At 33.5% G+C, this 16,953-nt stretch overlaps 1 protein-coding gene across 3 annotated transcripts in view; it reads left to right on the top strand.

Annotated features, from left to right (window-relative positions):
• The first annotated feature begins 3,952 nt into the window (after positions 1–3,952).
• LOC120412373 (rho-related BTB domain-containing protein 1) overlaps positions 3,953–16,953 on the top strand; it is a 114,932-nt gene continuing 101,931 nt past the window's right edge. Inside the window, exon 1 of one of the 3 annotated variants that reach the window (XM_039572796.2) lies at positions 3,953–4,670. The gene's annotated coding sequence lies outside the window, so the exon portion shown is untranslated. The remainder of the gene's footprint in view (positions 4,671–16,953) is intronic. The other 2 variants (XM_039572799.2, XM_039572798.2) reach the window with 2 other exon arrangements.

The following is a 16,953-nucleotide window of genomic DNA, read 5'->3' as shown; positions in this document are numbered from 1 at the left end:
TCCTAATATCCTAATTTCCTAATTTCTTAACTTCCTAATTTCCCGATTAACTAATTTCTAATTTCCCAACTTCCTAATTTCCTAACTTTCAAATTTCCTAATTTCCCAATTTCCTAATTTTCTAATTTCCTTATTTCATAACATCCTTATTTCTTAATTTCAAAGTTTCATGATTTCATAGTTTCATAATTTCATGATTTGCTAATATCCTAATTTCTTAAATTTCATAATTTCCTAATATCTTAATTTATTAGTTTCCTAATTTTTCAATTTCTTTATTTCATAACTTCATTTTTTCTTAATTTTATAGTTTCATAATTTCTTAACTTCCCAGCTTTCTAACTTCCTAATTTCCCAATTTCCTAACTTCATAATTTCCTTACTTCCCAATTTCCAAGTTTCCTAACATATTAATTTCCAAATTTCCTAGTTTTTTTTTTAATTTCCTTATTCGCTTAGTTCTTAATTTCCTTATTTCCTCATTTTATAATTTCAACGGTTCATAATATCATAATTATCTAATTTCCAAATTTCCAAATTCCCTAACTTTCTAATTTCTTAATTTCCTAATTTCCTTATTTCCCAATTTCATTATTTAATATTTTCATGATTTCCTAATTTCCCAATTTCCTTATTATTAATTTCATAGTTTGATAATTTAATAGTTTCATATTTGCAAAATTTCATTATTTCCTTATTTTTTTTTTAATTTGCTAATATCCTAATTTCCTAATTTCCTAACTTCAAAATTTCCCTATTTCATAATTTCATAGTTTCATAATTTTATTATTTTTGTAATTTTAGTTTTTCTCGGGGTTTTTCTGTTTTTTCTGTTTTTTAAAGAATATTTTTTTAAATTTTGTTCATAAATTATAATTTAGTGCGTCCATCCCGGGAATTCCCAGCACAAAAATCCCGGGATTTATGCAAAACCGGGGATTCCCGAATCCCGGGAATTTTCATAATTTGTCCCGGGAATTCCCGAAATTAAAAAAAAAAAACAAATTTTGGTGTGGAAATTCAGATTTGGTTGTAAAAATAGATGAACAGTTGAATACATAGTAATCAATCCGAATTTTAAAGCATTAAAATTTGTATTCGGCATATATCAGCTTTAATTTGGCTTATTTGGGAAAACGGTTTAAATTTTAGTTAACAGAACCGCAAAATGCCTGGCGCTTTCAATATTTTCTTTTTAATTATATGTTTTTTTTAAAGACTGGGTATTATATTTATATTCAGGATTTTCAATTTGAAAAAAAAAATATTATCTTAAATTCTTTTTCATCGAACAACGGAATCAATACAATTAGTACAACGGTTTCCCAATTTATTGCTCTGAAATCTCCTGTACCTTTTCAGAATATAGTCCTGATTTTCCCCAGTTGGCGGAAGTAACTTAAAAAAAATTAGTAAAAAACGTTTTATATAAAATAAAACATTCAAAACTTCTCTAAAATTTTACATTGACTGGCATTATTTTATTTCTAGAGATTTTTTTAAATCTCTGTAAATACTCTTAGCTTTCAGAAAAATGTAATAACAAAAGCCGACTCGGTCCTAACCAGGTCCCAGTACCGAAAAGGACCAAATAAAAATAATTTTATAAAAAAAAAATAGTTTGAAAACATGAAAGCAAATAGCTTATAGGACCTTTTTTAATAAAACTCTAGTTTTGTTGTCGCTTCTCGTTTTTGTAGCATTTTTGAAGAAATTTTTCAAGCTTTTCTTGTTATGGCATGTTAAGAAATGTACAAAAGAAATATATTTATAAAATACTTATTTAACTTGAATCACACTGACATTGAAATTTGTAGTTTTTTCAATTCCTAAAAAAATCATTTTTAATTTCTTTTAAGTTATTTAAAAACTGTCGTCCTTGTTTAGATTGAAGTATAGATTGGTACCAACTATTATTATTATTGAGCAAATTCTATAATTTTTAGCTTGAAAACATATGAAATATTATTCAAACATAAATTCTATGACTGTTCAAAAATTTCCTGGGATCCCGGGAATTCCCGGGATTTCAAAAATATTTTTCCCGTTTCCCGGGAAATTCAAAACCCGGGAAAGTTGGATGCCCTATTATAATTGTTGTTAAAAGTTTTTGAATAAACATTTCTAATTTATTAAATTTTAACTCTTGAATATTCTAATCTTTTTATTTTTCCCCCAAAGGACCTCAAGCGCGCACACCGTCAAACGCGCTTATACTGAACTGTCAACATTTCTTGACCGCGTTCCTTCCGATCTGCATACCGTACTTAAAGGTAAAATTTCCAAGGTAACGCCACTGCGTAAAAATAGGTCTTCTGCATACTATATGCATGGGAGGAAGGCACCAACCACCTTAAGGTGGATTAAGTAACCATTTCCCATATCAATTAATTCAATAGTTTACCAAAACAAAACAATAGATGTGTTTAAACTTGCTGATAAAAAAACATGTTTTTTTTATTTCCAAAAAAATGTTTTGTACAAGGGGCTGGAAACTCTAATATTTTTTAAAAATACTGAGTATATTAACGATATTCCAGTATACTTGTTAGTATACTAACCGAAAAGCAAAAACTGTTAGTATATTAAGATACTCTCAGTATATTGGTAAGTATACTGGCGATATGTAAAGTAAATAATAAGTATACTAACATATATTTTGATATACTGCTTGACATAATAATTTTAGCTCTAAGAGTTTCCAACACCTTGGTTTTGTATGTGTTTTATAATGAGAAAACATCATCATAACAACAATTACGATGTTTGATGTATAATAAACAATATTTCAGAAACTTCGGTACTAACATAAAACAGCCATATTTATATTCATTATTGAACAAATATGCATTCAACTTGATCAAAACAAGTTTTTACTGTATGTTTCAGAAAATATATTGCTAAAATGCACAGTTTTCTCCATTTTGTAAGTTAAATCAACAGAGCTCCTCTTTTGGAAGAGATAGTTATTTCGTTGTAATTTTTTCTCGAAATTGAGAAGTTCCTGATTATACTTGTATAAAGTTCCTTAAATTAACATAATTTTGATTTAATAAAGTTATTAAAACGTTAAAAAAATGATTGAATAGTTAAAGGAGCCATTACACTACCGCAAACAAACTCGCACTTTTTCGTGTTTGACAGTTTGCGGCAAACTCGCAAACAAGGCAAAATGTATGCAGGTTGACGTCTGTACAAACAAAGGCAAACTGTCAAAAAGTGCGAGTTGGTTTGTTTGTTTGCCGTAGTGTAAAAGCTCCTTAATTGAATCATAAAAGAGAAATGATACCAAAGAGTATTTCTGAAGTTTTTTTAAAGGTCCCATAAATGAAATTTTTAGTTTTTGCTATTTGGATGTTTTTTAATACCCCTGACTCAAGGCGGTTTCAAAAACACCCAAAACTGGAAATTTGGTCAACGCTTATTTTGGCGAAAAATACAAGTTAATGTCAGTCAATATTGTTTTGGATGATGCAGAACATGCCAAATAAATGATTTATATTAAAACAAGCCTTACCCGACAAACTTCGTTCTGCCTTTTTTCGTTTTTTTCCGTGTTGAATTGATTCGCGTTCGAACAAAATCGTCGAAATTTTTTATATATAGTTAGGGTGGGAACGGATTTTGAAAAGTTCTCAGATCAAGTTCTGGTGTGGTTCCCCTTGTAGGGCATACCCATAGAGACTCTCCAAAAACCTTGCAAAAACCTTTCGAAAAGCTCCACAACACAACAAACTACCCTCAAAAAAAGCTCGCGTCCCCATCGAAAGCCCCCCGTTAATTTCTCAGCTGTTTCGTTCTGGCCGCGTTCCACTCTAGTACTGCACAGGAACGATCCCCCAAAAGCCGTCACCCTTCGGGCTGCTTCAGCGGTTCTTTGTTTTGATTTCGAGCGCCCACCTCTCCAACCCGGCCGGCCTTCCTCAACAACCACCCACCCCCACCCGGCGGTTTAAGAGGGGTTAGCTGGCCGTTTGCTTCGCACTCGACTGTCATTCACAGTTTACCTCTCGCCGTGGCAAGATCGGCCTCTCGGCGTTGGGCGGTTTGTTTACCTTTTTCAGTGCGGTGTGTGTGTGTGTGTTCGTGCGTGCGCCGCTCCGTTGCGATTGTGTGCGCCCGTTTTCCCAATTTCGTGTTTTTCCGTTTTCGCGAGGAAAAGCCTGCTCTGACACCGGAAAAAAAGATCCGCACACGACACCGTAGGAAAATCGTGAGAAAAATCGGGAAAGTCTTGTTTTTGAGGTTTTGAGAAAAAAACACGAAAATTTTCCAAAGTTTGCGACGTCGTCGGGATATTGCGAATTTCTTTTCCAATTTCTGTTCTCAAAGTTTGTGCTGAAAGGAAAAGCCTAGCGCAAAATCCGTGTTGTTTTTCGTGGAAAATCATTTTTGGAAAAGAAGCCTTTCGAAAAAAAGTTAAGGTAAAGTGCGTATTAAGGTGAACCAAGTGCTTTGCAAAAAAAATAAAAGAGAGAAAAAGATACCGTGACCATTCGTCGTCGCATCGGGGCAAATGAAAGGAATAATATGTAAATTTAATCAATTTGCACACTGAGAGAGGCCCACAAGTGCACCATCCTTTTGCAGCAGCAGCAGTGTGTTTGTGTGTGCGTTGCTGTTTGTGCCCCGCCGTCGACTGGAGGAGAGTTCGTTTTTATTGATCGAAAGTAAGCTGTTTTTTTCTGTTCTTGCTTTTGCTGTTTTTTTTTTTTGCTTTTTCTGGTTCTGACTGCTGTTTTCTGGACTTGCCGACTTTTGAGCTAAAGCTGAACCAAAACACACACACTTGGAACACTTGGAGTTGTTCTGTTGTTCGTTTTCTAGCGGTATTGCGCGTGTGATTCATCATCATCAGCAAACATCTTTTTGCACCTTTTTTTGTGTGTTTAGGAATTTTGCATTTTTTTTGTGGTGACGGTGACTATCGACACCGGGGAAAATCGAATTCTGCATGCGAACGGAGAGTGTACGGGTTGTTTAGTGGCTGGAAAAGTCTGCTGAGGGAAAATATTGCATTGAGGTTCTTTTAACTTTCGATGGTCCACCTCATTTTTGTTCATGGAATTTCTCAAAAAAATGATGTTAAGGATAACACAATATCTTACCATAAAACAATAACAATAGCAACCCATAAAATGGAACTCATCCTTTTTTATATACGTTAGACAGGTAAACACAATTTGTTTCATATGCCTTTTTACATTGTCCGGGACTGTGGTGTAGGGGTAAGCGTGGTTGCCTCTCACCCAGTCGGTTTGGGTTCGATCCCAGACGGCCCCGGTGGCGAGATTTGTCTGACCATGCCTTCCGTCGGATGGGGAAGTAAATGTTAGCCCCGGTCGATAGCTCAGTCCAGGTGTAAGGGTCGTCTCCCTGGGTCCTGCCTCGGTGGAGTCGCTGGTAGGCAGTTGGACTCACAATCCAAAGGTCGTCAGTTCGAATCCCTGGGTGGATGGAAGCTTAGGTGTAAAAAGAAGTTTGCGGTTGCCTCAACAACCAAACCTTCGGACACTCGAGTAGGAATCTCGCAATCGAGAACGCCAAGGCAATGCTGTAGAGCGAATAATTTGATTTTTATTTTTTTATTTTTGATGCCTTTTTACCTTAGGCCGATGCAAATATGCCATAGTTTCAATATTTGCATGGGAAAAGTATTTTCAAATGTATTTCACACTAGTTCAGTTGTTTTGCAAAAAGTTGTTAGTTGTTGTTAGTTTTCAAAAAGTGTAAAATTTGACGGTAACAGAATTTTACCGAAAAAAAACTTTTTGCGATAATAATCAATGAAAATTTTCAATAACTTATGCGATTTTAAATTAACCCTAACATGTTAAAAATGATTCTAAACGCAGGAATGTATTTTAAATTGATATTAGCTGATTGGTAGGCTTAGTGATTTTTCAAGCTCGAAAATTGCAAATTTCACGGGGACCTCAATTTCAAACTAACAAATTTCACGGAACGTGAAAAATGTTAAAATAACTCTGAAAATCTTATGTTGAAATCACAGAAACTGCTTTTTATGCTTCATTATATATTATTTAAATAAACTAAAATCACGACGTGTTTTCTAGAACAACCTTATCAAGAAAAAAATAGTCATCGCCACTTTCAAATGTGTCTTACAGGAAATTTTCTCAGCTTTCCAATGCTTCTAAAAGCGAAATGTTTCATCGGGAAATTTCTGAGATATCTCTATTTTAAGTTTTTTGGTTTTAAATTCCTTTATTATTTATTGGAAACTTTATACTAACAGTTCTTATCAAATGATGAGTTTCATGAATCTTTTACTCATCAAAATGTTTGCACATTTTGATGAGTAAGACAACTTTGTAGAAGGTTGCAAACCGCTAAACATTTTGAAAATTATGTTTTGTCTAAGTTTTTGAATATATGGGATTTATTCAGAAATCAAAATCATAAAACAGTGTAAAAATGTATTTTGTACAAGAATTATTTGATAATTACATATTTTTTGTGTACAAATATCACGTGTCTACTCTGATTTAGCTTGTTCAACCGAAACTTTGGCAGGTTTGTGATTGTTAATGGTATTATTGAATTTTAATGAATAAATTTGATATTTTCATAAGCAAACATTAACTAGGAACATAAAAACAAACATGATTTGAAATCGCAAATGTACTACATATTACTGTAGCAAGCTTCAAATGTCATATTTTCATGAGTATAAAATAAAGATAAAATTTTCTAAAATGTTTTCTGTAGAAAATGCACTTAAAAGTAGCAATCAAACTCGAGTCTTCCAATTCAGAATTCTGAAAACACCGTCACAAACATTTATTTTTGTTTGAACAAAAAATTAAATAGTATTTTAACAAAAAAATCTAACAGAAACTTTCTTTCCAAACTATTTGAACAAAACTCAAGACGTATATATTTTTTAAGATGAGATTGAAGATGAGAGTCTTATAAACTTATAAAATATTGCTAATTCCTTGATCATTTAATACAAAAAAACTGAAACAATCATTTCATACTAATGAAAAGTATTTCTCCTAAAGCTAGCAACAGTAATTTTCAATATAATTCCGAGTATAAAACATGTTTTGTATCCATGCAACTAGTTAGTGTTTAATTAAGGAAATATGATATTTATTCATAAAAATCTTGTAATACCCTATCAATCTCAAACCTGTAGAAATTTCGGTTGTATCAGCTAATTCCAAGCTGAATCAGAGCAGACCGGTGTTATTTGTATACAACAATTATGTAATAATCTATTTGTTCTTGTAAAAATAATATTTCAATACGGTTTTATTATTTTATTATTTGAATAAATCCCACATATTCAAAAAACCGGTTAAAACTTAATTTTCAAAATGTTTAGCGGTTTGAAACCTTCAACAAAGTAGTTTCTTGTCTTATTTTGCACATTTTGGTCATTAAAATACACATGAAACACATCATATGACAAGTTTCCTGGACTGTTATTTAAAAGGTTCCAATAAATGATCAAGGATTTTAAAAGAAAAAACTTAAAATAGAGATATCACAGAAATTTCCCGATGAAACATTTCGCTCTTAGAAGCATTGGAAAGCTGAGATAATTTCCTATAAAACACTTTTGAAAGTAGTGATGACTATTTTTTCTCCTTAAGGTTGCCCAGAAAACACGCCGTGAAAATCAATTTCAATAAATTTGAACCAGACACAAAAAAATCTCTATATATATTTTGAAACAAAATGTAGGGCATGAGTATTCCCATTAATTGAACTGCTTTTATTTAATATTTGACTAATACAGCTAAACAGTTTTCGCTGATTTGCTTTATTATATTGAATTTCTTATCAAAGCAAGATTTAACAGCCATAATGAGTTAAATAATTTTAATTTTTGGGACATTTAGCACATTAAAAATATTTCTAAAGGTTTACATCTCTCTATTCAAATTTAAATCTTAAATTCATTTTCAAAATGAAATTTTTAGCAAGTTTTTTTCTAATTATTCTTGCTTTTACTAGTCCTTTAGTTATAGAAATAATTGTTCCAAAATGGATTATGATGCAACACACAGCTGAAAGGAACTCCAAAACTCTGTTATGAATTGCAAAAGGACGGATTGTATCTTGATTATTCACCAATAAAACCGAATTGAATTGAAAGAAAAATTAAAAATAATCAAATATCGTTAAAATTAAACAGGACTCAAAAAAATCTGAAATGCTTTTCAAGTTGATTTCAAAGATAAAAAATACCCTTCATTTTAATTTGAAGAAAACAAAGCTTGATTCTTTTAATTTCATATGAAACTATATACCTTTCAAATAAAATAGCAGTATAATTTTTATTACAGCGAATGAAAATATGTATTAATAAACTAACCTAAAGTAAACATCACAACGTCCTTCCTTAATCTGATACAATGTGTTATACTAACAGGCTATCGTTTCCAATAAATTACAAATTACTAAACTTAGTAAGTTTCGAAAAAATAAATAAAAATGGAACAATTCTTCAAATGGTTCATACCAAGCTTTTCAATTGTAAACTAATAAAATTTACTTAAATAGTCTGTATGGATAAAATATTTATTATGTTGTTAGTTAAAAAAAACTTTAAATAAAATTAGTATCAGCCTAACAAAAATAATAACCTACCATTTTACCGAAGACTTGATCATCAATTGTCAATTCCCAAAACTTTTCATGGAATGTTAGATTTTCTTAAACACCTTAACCAAAACAAAAGTTGCCCAATCCCATTTGCAACAACTATTCTCAAGACCCCAAAGCTCCAAAACTGCAAACGATTTCGAAAAGTCCAATATTCACTTCGCAGTTTTAATAAATTTAGTGTGTAAAAAACAGCCAAATATAAGACTGAAGGTTGTAGAATAGACCTAAAATTTCAATTTAATAATAAGTTAAATTCATAGAAAAACGTAAAACATAAATAAGGAAAAACATAAAACAAGACAACTTTAAATTTCTTAGGACAAATGCACTATGGGGTTTCAGGCGGCCATAAATCAAAAAACCGACATACTCTAATTATTTTTTTGGTATTTTTTTTCGAAAATAAACATTCGAACTAAGAAAAATCCGGAGTTTGAAAGTTGTAGGTTCAAAATTCACTGAATTGCAGACCTTCAAAGGCGAAAATGGTAAGAAAAAACATGTTTTTTGACAAAAAAATGATTATTTTTCATAGTTGTACTGTGTAGCTGTTTATGTATTTTTTCCTGCATCATTATATATATTCAGAAAGGTAATTGATTCAACTTTTCAATAACATTTTACAAACACACTTTTACAGGCTAAAAAAAATAATAAAAATCAAAAAAGATGGATTTTTATTCAAAATTTAGTTTTTTTCAACTTTGTTAATGGAGTACTTTTTTTGTGTGCATTTGTGCGATCTGAAAATATTGCAGCTTAAAATTTGAACTATGTCCTAACTTGTCTCCAAATTTCAAAGTGCACTTATGTGCACTTTTTGAGTTATGCCATTTTGAACATTTTGATTCATGCAAGAAAATTAATGATTTCGCGTATACGCTTGGTTAAAATCACATTATTTACCTGCGGAGGCAGAAATGACGTACCTGCTATGTATGTTTTGAAATTGGTTTGATATTCATGACTTTGTTGGTACTTAGGTACGTTTAAAAAAATTAGAAATTCCTATTCTAAGTATTTTACAGAAACGATTCGTCGAATATTCATATCAGTTCGTTGTTGTGTTCTTTTGAAAGTATGGATAATAATACCGTAGTGTCCCTGTACGATATAACGAAGCACTATTCTGAAAACGTGAGAACTGCTTTCGAGTATATTTGTAAGAATTACAACATTGCAGAACCATCACATGATCAACTCAGGAAAAACCCACAGAGGAAAAACTACGCATGCTGTTCTGTAGCTTCAAAACGAGGTATACAAAAGCCCATAGAAGAAGTTCATATTTGAAGTAATCTAACGACAATCGGTTACATAGTGATTTTGATTTAGAAGAATTTATCGTGGAAAACGTGAATTTTGCTAGTGGATCAACCAAAAACGTGGACGAGAATCCATACAATGTTCCATAAAATAAACCGTCTAAAATTCTAAAACACCGCAAAAATCAAATTTTAATTGGAGGGGGATGGGGGGGGGGGGGGGTCTTCAAAGAGAGGTGGATTTAAACTCAAGAAAAAGAGGAGGGAGATTGAACGTAAATCAGAAACTTTAACATAGCATAAACCGCCATTCCGTGAATCAAATAGACAGAGCAAGAATATTAAAATTCACCACTTTAATGCATGTGGCCTCAAATATATGAAAAAATCGAAAATTAAACTTTTTTTTTGGAAAAATATCAAAATTCATTTGTTTTCATTATACTAAGTACAAACAACACAAAAAAGTCACAAAAAAGCAAAAAAATATTTTTGGCCGCTCGCTTATATGGAAATACCCCATAGTGAAATGTTGCTCAAAACGACCTCCTGAACACCGAAAAACAAATCAAAACTTCAATAGCGAAAAAAACAAACCCTCCCAATCGGGCCCGTTCTGGTACTTTCATGCACCAAATAGGTCATGGATTCGCAGGTGCTAAGTAGAATTTGCCGTGGTTCAGTGCGGAACGAAAACTACTTGTGCAAACAATTTTTCGCGTTCCCAGCCGACAAAAAGCTCCGTAAAAATCTTGCTAGAGCATCATCATCATCAGAGAGTCAATATTTTTCCGCGGCCTAGCTCAGTAGCGCGGCTTGTTTATCCACACTGATTGCTTCACGCGACTTTACACTAATTAACTGAACTAACCATTACTTAGTTGAGTAGAAGGAACGAATCTGTTGTTATGTAGAAGGGGATTTTCCGGATCGAAAGTCGTTTTAAAATTTTGTGTAAATGTGAACTTACAAACAAGCTTTACAGAAAAATAACGAATTTGTTTATCAAACTGATCTTTAGTAAACAAGGAGTTATCAACTAATAACACCGTCTGTTTACATTTTCGATTGGCACCTCCGTGGCAGAAAAGTGATGTCTTAATTTGGAGACAGCGTGCACATTTGACGCGCAAGACAAAAACGAAACAATAACAATATTTACAAAAATAAGACGCAGTTCCGGGAGGTGTGAGAAACGTTTCAGAGTTTGATCAGCCTATAACGAGATCGAATCGGAACCGTCACGAAGCGATAATGGCAGAATCGGGGAGCATGCGATCTTTCCGATCAGTGTATGAGAATTAATTGCATCACCCTGGCGCCTCCTGGCACGATTTGACGTGGCGTGGTTCTCACGAAATTAAAATTTTCGTGAATACATAGGCTGGTACAAATTTTATTGAAAGTTTTTGTCTCCCCTCCCGCTCAAAGTTGGCCCCAAAAAATCAGGGGATGAAACGAAATATTCTTTCAAAAAACTTCAAAATTTCAATGGAAATTTAAGTACAATCAGCTGAAATCAATTTTAAATGCGTTTCCCTCCGTTTAGAATCACTTCTAGTAGGGGAACAGCATCTAATTCCAGCGTGCCTCTAATGTTGCCATATCAGCACTTTGACGTTCAATTACAGCTCATTAAAAGCGTTTTCAACTTAAATCTAGTGATAAATTGCTTAATGGGAAAAGAGCAAGCAAGTTTCTATAAAAAGTTTTCCAGAATAATTTGTTAAAATAGTGAAAATCCGCTAATTGGATGGAGTTATGAGCGAGTGCTTAACCTGCCAAACATACGATAATTTCCCCTATGTTTGAGTTGTGCAATAAAAACACTTTTTTGATGGGCCACCCAACAGTATTTCATATAAAATGCTGTAGAATGATCAGATTAAGAGATAGAGATTTGGTGACTTCGACAAAGTTGTTTGAAATGGCTAGTACTACAATACTGCCGAAGAAAGTATACCTCTATCTCATCTAGAAGCGAAGATAGTTTTTGAAAATATTAGAAATTGTTGGACCACCCTAATAGTGTTTTGACCAAAAGATGTAGAATTTCATTTTTAACAAATGCTTCTTAGACACCGAAGCTCGAAAATGCATCCCTGAAGCGGAAATAAATTATTCCTGCTAATTTTGCGTTTCCGACCACTGTGCAATGGGTATTGCCTTTTTTCATTTAGGTATAGGCCGATTAAGACTCGGAATCGGAAAAATCGCTAAAAAATCACACTGCATCGGTTTTCGGCGCTCGAATTTTGAGAAAATATATTTTTTTAATCAACAAATTTGAGTTCTGCAACCCCAATTTAGTCAAATTTGAATTGTTGATTGCCTATAAAATCAAAAAATGCTTTTTTCAATATTTCATCACCGCCATTTTGGCCGCCATCTTTGATTTGTTCTTATACACTTAAGGATAGTTAAGGGGTCATACTAAAGCTCAACAATAAAAAAAGTCAGCGAAAAAATAATGTTTCGTGATTCGATTATCCGAAGTGAAATTTTGCCAAGGTCTTCGGATAACCGAAATAAAAAACATCTCTTGAAACTTTTTTAAGCACTTTAAAAAAATCATTCTAATTTTGTATTTTCATTTTTGTTCTACAGTTAGTTTGAGTAAATTTCACACAACTTTCTATAACATAAGATACATATCTTTTACCCACACGCTGGCGCTCTGAAACTTTTTCGAAGAGTGCAAAGCGATCTGAGTTAATCCTGAAATGTTTACAGGCCAAAAATATCAATGATGAAAAGATCTTAGGCCACTGTAAGTTTGTCAAAATATCCTAAAAAAAAAAATTCTGCTAAAATTTAAATGTTCATTTAGGGACCATTCATAAACCACGTAGACACTTTAGAAAGGGGGGTGGGGGGTGGGGAGGGGGGGGGGGGTTGGAAGTCCATCTTCCATACAAAAAAGATTTTTATTGCATGAAAAAGTGTCCTCGTGGTTTATGAATGGTTTCTTAAAAAACTTGATTGTAAACTATTTAAAATACAATGTTTATTATTGAGTTTTATTCTAAAATGGCACTTTTCAAATTTTTGCCTTTTTTATTTTTGGACCACATAAGGCCGTTGCAAATATTTTTTAAAGTTTATGTCGCCCCCCCCCCCCCCCCGCCGAAAAACTTCACGAAATTTTCATGAAAATTAAGTTTAATCAACTGAAAACCAGTTAAAATGCATTTTCCTGCGTTTATAATCATATTTAGCACTACTTTCATGAAATATCAATGTACCGTCCGGCGAAAAGTATTTTCTTTTGCAAAAAAAAACCGTCGCTACCTCGATATTTTGAAAACTAATATTTGGAAAGCAACTGGGTGCGTGTAAAATGCCTTTTAAAATACTTTTTTCATCCAAATGTTGAAACCTAGGCTTGTCATTTTTTTTTTGCCCCCACCCGAGATTTTGGTAAGAGCCGAGGGACATAAACTTCAAAAAATATTTGCAACGGCCTAAGTAGTTTAAATGTTTTGAATATTTTTTTTTTGACTATGTCTGGATCCATCATCCGGACCCATCATTGGTTAAAAACGAAATACCTTTTCAACGAGTCCAAAACATTGAAGATCTGGCAACCCTGTATCGAGATTTGGCCACTTTTTTGATATTTATGTATTTTTTTAGGCCGGATCTCACTGATATGCATATAAACTATTTCTGGATCCATCATCCGACCCACTATCGGTTAGTCGAGTCTAAAACATTGAAGATCTGGGAACCCTGTTTGGAGTCATGACCACTTATGTGAAGTTTGTGTACTTTTTTGTTCCAGATGCTGCCGTAACAAGGCGGAGCAATTTCTGGCCCTCGGGGAGCTGATGATCAAGCACATCTATAATTGATTATTTTTGTCTGTGATCTAGTTTTAAGCTTTCTCTCTATCTATCCTTTTCCCATTGCACTTTCTGTAAGTTTTTTGAAAACTTTTTCTTACTCTTGTCTATTCCATAGTTATAAGTAATAATTTTTCGATTGAATTACGATGTAAAACACAGCTGAAAGGAACACCAAAACTCTGTTGTGAACCTAAATGAACTCATTGTAACTTGATTATTTACAAATAAAACAGAATTGAAATTGAAATTGAAATTTTGTTACAGATCAAATAAAATAGCTGAGATTTGTGTCCAAACCACTAAATCACAAGAGTGAGGAAGGCTCACAGAATAGCGAAAGCTACAATATTTTATGAATAAATGAAAGTTGCTAGTATTTGAAATAGAGGTGAAAAGTCACCGATTGTGATTGGACACTCAATATTATTTTAACTAATTGAAATGAATGCACATGGAAAAGAAAATCTGAATAAATATAAATTAAGTTAGTTTTTTTAATTTAGACCTGAAAGGGTTAAGTAATCATGCGCACTGCCTTGTTTTTGTAACGTCAATAGATGATCGCATTAATACCCGAAATTTAAAATTTTATTTATTAACAGGATATTCAGTAAAACTCAATTCTGTCAATTGGAGCGTGCTCCATCTATCATACCGTGACGCAAATGAAGCGTTCACTGACATCAAAATAAAAAATTGTCGAGTTGTGAAATGTAAATGTTCATACCCTAAAAATAGCTTAACAAAAAATATCCTTGAGCAACTCTCTACGAAATCGGCCGATTTCGACCATTTTTATTTTTTGTATTTTTTTATATGACTTAAACTTTGTGGGGGCCTTCCCTATGACCAAATAAGCTATTTTGTGTGATTGGTTCATCCATACAAGTCTCCATACAATTTTGGCTGCTGTCCATACAAAAATGGTATGTAAATATTCAAACAGCTGTAACTTTTGAGTGAATTTCCTGATCAATTTGGTGTCTTCGACAAAGTTGTTGGTATTGTTGAGGACTTTTGAGAAAAAAATAGGTACACGGAAATTATTTTTGCAGATTTTTTAATCAACTTGTTTTGCCTTCCTCACTGAGGTAAGGCTATAATCCTGCTCGAAAAATGAACTTTTGAAAAACAGCTCGTAGACCTATATTCATGTATACCTATCGACTCAGAATCGAAAACTGAACAAATGTCTGTGTGTGTGTGTATGTGTGTGCGTATTCCCCTTGGTGCTCAAAATTCTTGCCAAGTTTTCTCGGCACTGGCTGATCCGATTTGAGCCAATCTAGTTGCATTCGATCCGGTTTGGTGCCCCATACTGCACTATTGAATTGTTTGAAGATCCGATAAGTAGTTCAAAAGTTACGTATAAAAAAGTGCCAGAGTTGCGAATCGGATCTCACATAAATGCATGTAAACTATGTCCAGACCCATCACCCGACCCATCGTTGGTTAGATTATCAAAAAACCTATCCAACGAGTCCAAAAAATTGAAGTTCTGGCAACCCTGTCTCAAGTTATGACAACTTAAGTGATATTTATGTACTTTTTTGATGCCGGATCTCACTTAAATGCATGTAAACTATGTCCGGATCCATCATCACACCCATCGTTGGATAGGTAATCGAAAGACCTTTCTCATGAATCCAAAACATTGAAGATCTGGCAACCCTGTCTCGAGTTATGACCACTTAAGTGATATTTATGTACTTTTTTGATGCCGGATCTCACTTAAATGTATGTAAACTATGTCCGGATCCATCATCCAACCCATCGTTGGTTAGGTAATCAAAAGACCTTTCCAATGAGTCCAAAACATTGAAGATCTGGCAACCCTGTCTTAAGTTATGACCACTTAAGTGATATTTATGTACTTTTTTGAAGCCGGATCTCACTTAAATGTATGTTAACTATGTCCGGATCCATCATCCAACCCATCGTTGGATAGATCATCAAAAGACCTTTCCAATGAGTCCAAAACATTGAAGATCTGGCTACCCTGGCTCAAGTTATGACCACTTAAGTGATATTTATGTACTTTTTTGAAGCCGGATCTTACTTAAATGTATGTAAACTATGTCCGGATCCATCATTCAACCCATCGTTGAATAGGTAATCGAAAGACCTTTCCAATGAGTCTAAAACATTGAAGATCTGGCAACCCTGTCTCGAGTTATGACCACTTAAGTGATATTTATGTACTTTTTTGATGCCGGATCTCACTGCATTTAGCATGTAAACAATGTCCGGATCCATCATCCGACCCATCGTTGGTTAGGTAATCAAAAGAACTTTCTAATGAGTCCAAAACATTGAAGATCTGACAACGCTCAGTCTCAAGTTATGACCGCTTAAGTGACATTTGTGTATTTCTTTATTGAGAAACAAGCCTTACCCGACAAACTTCGTTCCTCCTTTTTTTCGTTTGTTGACGTTTTTAACGTTTTTGCTTCTTCAGCCTCCTGTGATCAAATTTTGATTTTACGTAACTTTCTCCATATAATCTGCAGCTTTTCCGGAATCGGTTCCAGAGTGGCCAAAGTTATAACTTTTTGGCGTAAGAACCTTCCTTGGACTTATACGAACCCAACGCAACAAATATCACCTCGATCCGACGTTCCGTGTTGAATTGATTCGCGTTCGAACAAAACCGTCGAAATTTTTTATATATATAGATAGAAGATAGATAGAAATTGTGTCCAAACCCCCCTGATAGACTGGGGTCCCGCGGTCGTGCGATTCGAAGCGTTATCTGCTCGATGTCGATTAAGTCCTGCCATTTTCGAGCGATTGTCGTGCGTTGTTCAGCGTTTGCAAAAAACTAGGCAGGCGATGACACAGTTATGGCTATGACAGTTCATTTTTGGATGGTTGCCATTGTGATAAGTTTTTTTTCGGTGTTATATTGTTTAAATTTTCTATTAAAATTAGTGCATGTCAGCTTTGCGGAATAATGGAAGAGGTATACAAATGCAGCGTACAATTTTTTATTTCATTTTCCTCAATCAACATTCTCTTTCAGACAAATCAAAACATGCAACTTTTGCCACCGAAGACAAATTCTGAGTCGTCTGAGATCTTGAAGGCTCGCCTCTGCACTTATAACGCCTATTATATTGTTATTTAATTTATGATGAGAAATAAAAAAATGCAATTTAAATCTGTTTTGTAAACATCTAATTATCGCAAAAAATCGA

This window comes from Culex pipiens, chromosome 3 (assembly GCF_016801865.2).
Source record: "Culex pipiens pallens isolate TS chromosome 3, TS_CPP_V2, whole genome shotgun sequence".
NCBI lineage: Eukaryota > Metazoa > Arthropoda > Insecta > Diptera > Culicidae > Culex > Culex pipiens.
Note: the sequence above shows the minus strand (reverse complement) of the source record. Positions and strands in the feature narration are given on the sequence as shown.